This window comes from Manis pentadactyla, chromosome 2 (genome assembly GCF_030020395.1).
Source record: "Manis pentadactyla isolate mManPen7 chromosome 2, mManPen7.hap1, whole genome shotgun sequence".
Lineage (NCBI taxonomy): Eukaryota > Metazoa > Chordata > Mammalia > Pholidota > Manidae > Manis > Manis pentadactyla.
Genome location: NC_080020.1, coordinates 201,742,712 through 201,752,720, shown reverse-complemented (window position 1 = coordinate 201,752,720; position 10,009 = coordinate 201,742,712). Strand labels below are relative to the sequence as shown.

The 10,009-nt window shown below is 41.8% G+C and overlaps 1 long non-coding RNA gene across 1 annotated transcript; it reads left to right on the top strand.

The window, feature by feature from the left end:
- Positions 1-2,865: 2,865 nt before the first annotated feature.
- On the top strand, positions 2,866-9,583 carry LOC118932372 (uncharacterized). Its single transcript, XR_008995870.1, has 3 exons — positions 2,866-4,639; positions 6,038-6,110; positions 7,613-9,583. It is a non-coding gene; the product is annotated as an uncharacterized LOC118932372 (long non-coding RNA).
- Positions 9,584-10,009: the final 426 nt, after the last annotated feature.

Here is a 10,009-nt window from a genome sequence, read left to right as displayed (position 1 = left end):
CAAAATCCTGTACTCTTAAGCACTACATTATAGATAAATAGATATAAATCTATTCTAAGAAGAGAAGGATGAACATTGAATATTCCACAGCTAGAGTGTACACCAGCAACCCTAGATGCTCTTCCCTAGATAAGGGGAAGAAACCACAATTCACCATGCAGAGAAGCTTATCAATAGCTAAGTGACTTGAGTAAGTAATGCAAATGCTGGTCTGGCTCTGAGATCATATGGTATCAGCCAATCTAAAGATCAATTCATATGACCAGCCAATCTAAAGCTACTGCTTTCATAAAACAACATTGTGATAGAATGAAAAGAACATTCTATTTGAGTTTGACTTGCAATTTCTTCAAGACTTAGTGATTTGCAATTAGTTATTTCCATTTTCTGAACCTCTCTTGCCTCTTCTATAAAGTAGGAATTATCATAGTATCTTCCCTTACTAGTGTTCTGAGAATCAATAGTTTAGTAATAAAGCTTACACAAATGTTAAGTTGCTGATCTTACCTTTGATTCATTATACTTTTTCGTAGTTCTTCACTATATACAAGAAACTTAGTTAACTTTTCTTGGTTACTCTAAATTAATTAATTGATTGATTTAATTAATTTTTTAAATGCTGGGATCACAACAAGAAGAGGGAATGAGCTTGCTAGCAAATATGAATTGGAAAGAAATGTCTTTCATAGAGTTTAGACTGGAAAGAGAAATTAAATGATTGAGGGCAGCTCCCTGTCTCTATCCTATTGTCTTCTGGACATCTATCAGAAGAAAGTAGAGAACATTCCCCAACTTTTAGTAGCACTAAGGTGTAGCAGCTTTTTTAAGTATAAAGGTGACTGTCAACAGTGGTTATTTTCTTAAAGTTCCTGCCATCTGATTTTAGATCCTGCAAGACATAAATTAAGAATCCTGAAAATGTTACAACAGCCGGGCTGTTCAGTGGGAGGTAAAATGTCAGCAGCAGAGTGTGGGTTGGGATGTCACATGGAGTGGCTGATCATAGGAAGATTTTGTCTCTCATTTCTCTAAACGCAGCACACTCTGACAGCACTACAGCACCCTATTCTCATTCTCATTTGCATATCCCACCCAACATCAAAGCATGAGCCTTTCAGGATGGTCTCTGGATCCTCTTCTGAGGGGAAGTGACCACAATTCACGGTGCAGAGAAGCTTGTCAGTCGCCAAGTAGCTTGAGCAAGTGCAAATGCCAGTCTGACTCTGAGTGAATCAGAATACTGCTTCTCCATTTGTGAGGACTGTGTGTTAATGGCCCCTGGCAGGCTGCTCTGTGAAAGCACTCAGGAATGGATAGAAGACCAACATAAATTTTAAATTGGGTTGTACTGAATATAGATAGGAACTGCTCCTTGTGAAATAGTGCTTATTTTTTTTAATTCTCCGATTTTCCGAGAATTGACTTTTTAAAAATTGAAGCTTGGTGGGTCTGGCAGAGTTAAAGGCCCCATAGTAGTTGAGGTCATCATGGGCTCCTTTTTCCAAGTCCTTCAATCTCCTTCCCTTACGTCAGAAGGGCTCATATATCTCCTGGCTCTGGTGTTTCCAGTTGGGAACAGAAATAGGAGTAATAAGCATTTGTTCTGGGCTGTTTTACCATGGGGAGGGCATCTCTGGGATACAGGCCTCCAGGAAGCGTGCCTTCCCCATTTTACTGTTTCTTTGCTGCTAAATATACAAACTGAAAAACACTTCGAACCTGAAGGAGCACATTTGTACACGTGGATTTTGCCCATTCTAAGGTAGTTTCCCTGATGGAAAACAGTCTCTACTAGCATCTTGCTAGAGTGCAGTGCAACCTTTTTTATTGTGGCTTGTGTTTACCCTCTTTTTGGCAAAAAGGAAGGTAGAGGGGAAACTTTTTCCCAGCATTTAAAACTTCTAGTGATAGCCCCAAGAAAAGCATCCCCAGTAAAATACTGAAAACAAAATGGAGAGCTACACGCACTTTATAATTCTCAGCATGATGACACCTGTCGTACAGTTATTCAGTAATTTTCTTGTGGCAGAATTAAAAATATCAGCTGTCATCTCTTAGTCTTTTCCTCAGATAAAGTCCTATCTGGTGTGAAAATTTTAAGTTCGTCTTGAAACCTGAAATCTAGATTATATCAACAGTACTGAAAAACAATTAACCCTTTTTTAAAGCATGGTATTTTCATAGCAAAGGAGCAAAGGGTCTGAATGGTGCATTTTTCACCCAAAGGAGGAGAAATGGCAGCTGGGGTTGCAGTTGCCAGGACAGCTTTATTACAGTACAGGATGAACATATTGACATCAACTCCCTGCTCTGACCTTCTCATTGTTGAATGTCAATATGGTGTGTGAAGCTGCCTCACTTTTGCCTGCCTGCTTTTTGTTATGTGCAAGTCAAAAGCACATCCACAGATATTATAGATTTAACTCAATTTTGACACATCACATTTCATTTCACTGGTTAAGAAAGGCTGAGGTATGACTCATAATTTATTTTAAATCATTTTAAATATACTTAATTAGGCATAGGAAAAAGTTCAGATCCAGAACAAGATTCATGCAATTTTACATTACCATCTATAAAAACATAGTATATATAATGCTGTCCTATACATGCAATGAAAGCATTAGTGGTGGTCTTCTACAGTTTGGGGTGAAAGGGTGGTTCTTGATTACTGGAGATTCTCACTCTCTGCATCACTTATGTCTGCAGCGTTGAGATATTTTGCATTGAGAATGTATGACTTTTGTAAGTCCATATACACACAGACACATACCACAAAATCCCAAAAGGCATAAAAATTAGAATTTAAAAGTGTTCCCATATATTTATACTACCAATTCTGAATGTAAAACTACCAATTAATTTAGAATATATTTTAATCAACCTTTGTGCAGATGTAAGGAACCTATTGAGTGACAGTCTCCAAGTATTAAGCCACAGAAAGGTCACTCATGAGCCATTCAGCCCATTAAGCTTAACACTTCTTCACAGTTAAGATTCTTCTTCACAGGGCTTTTGGAGGAAAGAAAGAATGAATGAATGAATGAATGAATGATGAAAAAATGAAAGAACGAACAAACATCACCTCCACACACTGCTGTGAGAAATAAGCAACCATTGTGGGTAGTTATGTGAGTGCCCTGATGGCCATGAAAATTGGTGATAGAGTGGAAAAGGAAATTAAGAACATATATCTGGGTCTCAAGAGGGTGAATGTTAATGGATCGTTTTCTTTTCAGGTAGTAGAACTTTTTGTCTTTAGGAAAGTCTGACTCCATCCAATATCAAAACATGCAGTGCTCTAGAGCCATTGAAAGTCAGTGTGCCCAGATACCAGCCCTGCACTAGATGTGTGACCTTAGGCCAGTTCCGTAACCTCTCTTGGCTATAGAATAAAAATTTCAACTCAACAGATTGCAAGGTTAAATAAGATGATATGTGCTGAAAAAAGTGGAAAGAAAACATGTAAATATATGAAAGTCTATATGGGAAATAATATTGAATAAAAACAGTAAAACCAGTATAAACCAAAAATTAATTTAGCATAATATAAAGCATTAGACTCTGTAGTCTATTTGATTTTGTGTTTGTGTAGTTAGCTGGTTTATGTAGAGTTAGCTGTGTTTGTATAAAGTTAACTGGTTATAATAAAAATTGTAACCTAAAAATCTTTCCATTTCCTCAGCTCCCACCCCTCCTTCCTCTTGTTCTTCCATCTTCCTGTCTCCTTTCCCCAAGAGTAATAAGTGTTAGTTAAGGTCATGGAACAACCAGACCAGAACTGTCAGGTGGAACACAGTATATGAACTGCCTCCAAAGATGGAGAATCTATTTTTCGAACTTGAAGACCAAAGAAAGAAGTTGAGCATCCCACCAAAATAATAGCCAACCTTTTAGCATCAGCACCAAAAAATTAAAAATCACATTATTTTCAAACACCAAGTCCATATTTTACTTATCCCCCCACTCCCACTTCTGCCTCAGATTCACAGACATTGAAGATTCAGCATTTCTTTAGCTTCTGCTACATAAAAACCCAAAGTCATAGCCCTAACTTCAAATCACCTTCTGAAGCAGGTGCCAGGTACATAGGCTGTAATGCCAGCCCAGCCCAGGTATGAATCCCAGCTCTTTCGACTCACAAGCTCAGCTACCCTGGGAAAGTTACTTCCTTACTGAGTGTCAGAGGTGAAATGAAGGTTCTAAGTCACAGAGTTATCAGTGTATTACCGAGTAGCAAAGGTAGCAGCCTGCATGCACTAATACCTGGGAGCAGCCTGCCAGGTGATTCCAGAATGGCTGACTTGGGGAGGAGGGCAGGGGAGGTCAGCCTAGGTCTTCTTCCAAGAACGGACAGGCCTTTGACTATCACCACTACATTCTGGGAAGCAAGGCCATGGAAGCAACCCAGAGGTTTCCAGCAAGAGACTGAACACTGAAGCCCAGCTTTCCAACAGTGTGGAACCCTGGCAGGAGATACAAGTAGTGGCATGTAATTCTGTGAACATCACATCTTATTCAACCCCCAAACTTCAAGGCTACTCTTTCCCCTTTCCTAGCATCCACGCTTATATCCTGATGGGCTACAGATGCATAATGGAGAATATCTGCATCTACTTTCATCTAAATCATGGTAAAGGTAAAAATCAACTCAAGGTGTTTGTGTTTTCTCCCCTGAGCAGAAGCAAACGCTCTGTGAACACACATAGCCTTGTTTAAGCACAGATGTCAGGAACTCAGAGCCTGTAAATCTGCCCAGGCGGTTCTGTTCTTGAATCATTAAGAACAACTGAGTGGGTGGAACGAGAACATGAAATTGTTGTGTGCACTCATGTTTTGTTTATGGAGCAATCATTTCTAGATGTGTGTTCTTTTTTATGAAGAATCCTTTCTATGTTTGCCTTTTAGCACCCCACTTTCCTTCCTGTCCTCAGATTTCCCACACCCACTAATAAGAAACATTGAGAGCATTACAAAAATGTCCACAGATTTAAAGAATAGGTTACATTAAGTGTCTCTCTAAACCAATTCCATTTACTCAATCAAAATAAATGATTTAGTAATATAACACAGCTAACAATTTGAACATTGTGTATTGTTTAAAAAGCTCATAACAGCTCCCAAGTCATACAAACCACTTTCTTTTTCCTATTGTGCTCAACCAGGACCTTGTTAATCACATGGATTTAAAGTTCTGTGATGCTACTTATCAGCTGGGTTTAATTAGTGGCTTATGCACCTGCCACTGGATTCCTCATTTAACTTCACTGTACCTTGGTTTCCTTACCTATGAGCATATTATCTTCTTGTGAGGATTCAGTGCCTAGAACACAGTAAACACTCAGTAAACGGCTAGCAGTTAGCAGTTGTAGCAACTGGGCAGACAGGCTGGAATAGACTTTTGTGGGATCCTGAGGACCCTTCTCTCTGATACACCCCACCCCAACCTTGGCATGCATCAGACACCCCACAAATGATGGCTCTCAGGCTTATCCTAGTGATAACAACCCTGGCTAGTGCTCCAGTCTTCTCAGATCCCAGCAGTTTCTGTCCACCTGTAGACTGACCCACCCCACTGCTCTCCCTCCTTGTGTTTGTTGAGCTCTGGTGCTGTGTTTTCCATCTGCGTGGGTCTCACTTTATTGTTTTCTTTCATGTTGTTTTTGGCTTTTGTTGAGCTCTGGTGCTGTGTTTTCCATCTGCGTGGGTCTCACTTTATTGTTTTCTTTCATGTTGTTTTTGGCCTCTAAGCATGGTCCTCTCTGGCACACATCCCCAGCCCCATTCTCTGTGGCACACCCCCAAGACCTCGCCTTGTTTTGGCAGCCAGCTTACAGCTTGGGGCGGGAACGGTAGCATCAGGTGCTTTAAAAGAGGGAGCAATTACATTAAAATTTCCCTCAAGAAAATGAGCTTAGTTTTTTTAAATGTGCCATGGAACAGATCTAATAACTTAGTTCTGTAACACTTTCTCCTGTGCCTGCTCTAATTGCAAGAATTTTTTCAGAAACAATAGAGTATTACTGCTTTTCAACAGGCTACTGAGACTGCATTTCCAGAGGGCTTCCATTCAGAAGGGGCTTTTCAGATTTGATCCACAACACAAACAGGTACGGGGAAGCCCTGCCAGCTCAAAAAGGGTTAAGGGGGTCAGCAAGGCCAGGGCCAGTTTTGAAGAAGGTTGGTGCCACGAGACTCCAAATCATTCCCTCCCCATAGGGCCTTATAAGGCTCCACAGAGGTACTTTGCCTTTTGATCTGAAAGCCCGTTCAGCCAATGTTCAGTGTCCAGGACAAGTTCCTGACTACAGGAATGCTAGCCAGGACAGCAGGCCTACTTCCTTCAGGCTCTGGGAGTGCTGGGAACTGTCCAAACCTAGCCAAGCCGCCTGCAGGAGCTGATCAAATTAGAGAACTGAGACCTGTGACCACAGATTTTTCCAAGAGCTGTAATGCTATCAGTCAACTAGCTCTTCATTTTGATGGGTTGTAAAAGTGCCATTTATCCTACAAGCTTCAGGATGAGCAACCCAGTAGGAATCTAAGTTAAATAATGCAAGAACAACTACTCTTGGTAAAGATTTTGTACTTCAGAATTAATAGCAAAACAAAAAAAAACAAACCTACATTTATATCGATTGCAAATATTATAGCAGAGAAATCACTTTCATTAAATTCCCTTGATGAAGCCATGTATGACCTGAGTTAAAGGCCTCTGGAGGCCCGCAGCCATGAAGCAGCACCTTGTGGGCGCAAATGGAGATTTACCCCTTAAGGCCTCAGGCCAAGTTTTTTACACTTTGGTTGTCCCACCAATAAGGGGATGATCCCCAGCAAAATGCCTGAGTCAGGATGATCAGGATCTGGGGTGGGCAGTTGGAAGGGGGACTGCAGCAGTGGTCCTGACACAATGAGGCAGTTGGCTGAGGAATGGTCTAGGGCTAGTGTGATGCCATGGGACATTTACACCACCTCCTGAACCTGCAGACCTATGATTTAGAAAATCATGGAGAACTTTTCATTTCTTAGGGCCATCTAAGAAACAACATGATGTAGCATGTGGCTGGGGCACTGGGGTCACAGGATCTGTGTGTGGTGAAGTCTGGGGAGGAGATTTAGGGAAAAAAATTTCCAAGGTCCTTCATCAACTTTCTTAAATTACCTATAGAATGCAAACATGCTATTCAATAAATATTAACCCAAAATGCAGTTAACTTTGATAATACAATTAGATTAGCAGTCCAATAGAACATTCTGTGGTGATGGTAACATTCTCTGTGTGTTTGTGGCCATGTGTGGCTGTTGAGCCCTTGATATGTGGCTGGTGCAATTGAAGAACTTAATTTGTAATTTTATGTCATTTTAATTTTAATTTAGATAGCCACATCTGGCTTGTAGGTAGAGTAGTGGATAGCACAGGCTTAAGGGGACAAGGTGGGAAAGAGAAAGGAGACATACAGGTAACTTCCAGTTTGTCCAAGTCCTGAAAGGAAGTCCAACTCATCAGCTAATGAATTCAGGCCACCACAGTAAAAAATAATTTCAATTTGTATGAAAAGTGCTGTAATGCCTGCCTAAATGTTGAACCATAACAGATACTCTTTTTTCATAGTTTCAGTGGGAAAAATGCCATTTTATGCTTCTGGAAAATGGAAGTGTCATTCTCAGCATGTGCCCACCATTACTGTCTCCATCTTCAAGCCACGTAGAGCCTTGCTTCTGAAGGCTTCTAACATCCCGTTATGAGTTTTTCAGCCAGAAACCTAAAAAAGTTCTTCTACAGCCAATGACAGGTCAGGTTTCCCACCCTAATTTAGACCACCCCTGCATTCCATAGTTCACTGCCTTTCAGCATTTCTACTTGTGAAGCAGCAACTGATTCCTGAAAAACGTTTCTTTCACATGCTGAAATGTGGTTCAGCAACCAGCTCAGGTCAGTGGATCTGATCACCATCCCTGGCCCAGGTGAATGCCCTGAGGAGTAGTGACCTCTGCCCACAGGCAGTGGGCACCAACCAGGCAAGGGGCAGTACACGGGCCTCCCTGCTGCCCACCCACACAGCCCAAGCCCCCAGCAGCCCCTGCAGAGCAGGTACCAGCGCCTCGTCCCTTACAAGGGGCAAAGGTCAAGGGGGCTTGAGTAAGGTGGAGCAAAGACTCCTCAAGCAGGGCACAGGCTGGGAAGCAGGTGAGGCGGGGGAGAGGAAGGCTCTTCTGGTTATAAACAAAAAACCGACAGATCCAGTAAGCCAGCAGTTTGGAACTGAGTATCTGAGCCAGACAATAAGCTTTTAAAACCATAAAGTACAAGCGCAGCACAACACCCTATGTCAGAGCTCTGCCCCGGTCTTGTGAAAAGCACCAAGGGCCCCTAAGCAGCCGGGAGGCGCCTAAGTGGCCGGGAGGAGCGTGGGATGTCCCAAGCGGCTCACCGGAGCAAAGAACACAGACACGCCAGCTAGGAGGTGCAGGCCGGGACAGGCAGCTCAGCCAGGCCTGCCTAATTGACAAAGGCTCCTAATGAGTAGGATAAACACCATTCGGGGCCATTTGCTGTGAAATGGACTAGGGTAGATGAGAAATCGCCCTGTATGGGCAGAAAGCACACACGTCAACAGAAAATAATGTGCTGGAAAAGTTTTAAATTAAAGTGCCATGCTGAGTGTGCAGAGGCATTAATGCTTATATAATTAATCATTTCATATTTGAAGATTGGGATTTTTTTCCCTTTTAATTAATTAGCCAGTAGGCTCATTAGAGTACATTTTTCATGTCAAAAAGGCAGTGGATTCTAAGAGAAGTAAGAAGGGCTGCAGGCCATAAGTGGTGTCAGGCCTTCTCATACAAGGTGCTGTGAAAAGCACAGGAAACCACCATCATCTCTGCCCAGAAATTTCCCGGATAGGGGCTGGGAACCCAGAACTAGTCAAAATGCATGGGATTTATCCAAGTCCCAAGAATGCAAGACTTCGCTGGTGCTCACTTTTTCACAAGCTGCATTTAGCCCTTTTTTCAGGACTGCACTGACCAGAGTTGTGGCTTGCTCGGCCAGTGGATCTGTCTTTTACTAGAAAGAGGACGGAGCATGAGAGCTGAAGACTGGGCTCTGCCGACCACTGCTCTGGGTTCCAGCTTGGACTGCACCTTCCTCGCCAGAGACTTTGGGCAGTCACGTAAACCTCCTCATGCTTCAGTTTACTGCTCTGTACCATGAAGATAAAAGCACCTACCTCAGGGCTGTTGAGAGAAGAAAATGGAATAATGTGTATAAACTGCTTACTTAGGTGCCTAGCACAAACTGAAGACTCAGAATCGGTAGGCTTTATTACAAGAAGAGTTGCACTTCTTTGGAAACAGAACACCACCCTTGACTTCTCCACAAACCTGCTTTTTGCACATGCAGTAAAATATGCATAAAGTTAAATTTACCTTTTTAACCATTTTTAAGTGTACACTTCTGTGGCAACAAGGATTTACATTGTTGGGCAACCATCACCACCGTCCAGCCCCACCACATTTTCACCTACCGCAGATGGAACTCTGTACCCACTAAACTCCCCATCCCCCCACCTGCCCCTCAGCCCTCAGCAACCACCCTTCTACTCTCTGTTGCTATGAATTTGACTACTCTAGGTACATGATATATGAGGAATCATGCAATATTTGCCTCTTGTGATTGGCTTATTTTACTTAGAATATGTCTTCAAATCTCATCAATGTTGTGGCATGTGTCAAAATTTCCTTTTAAAGGCTGAATAATATTCCATTTATGTACATACCACATTTGGTTTCTCCATTCATTAGTCAATAGTCACTTAGGCTTCTTCCATCTTTTGTTTCGTCTGAATAATGCTGTTATGAACATGGTTGAACAAACATTTGGCCAAGTTCCCACTTTCACTTTTTTGGGGAATATATCCAGAAGTGGAATTGTTGGATCATTTGGTAATTCTTTTTAATTTTTTTGAGGAATCATATCATTTTCCACAGCAATTGCACTATTTTACAT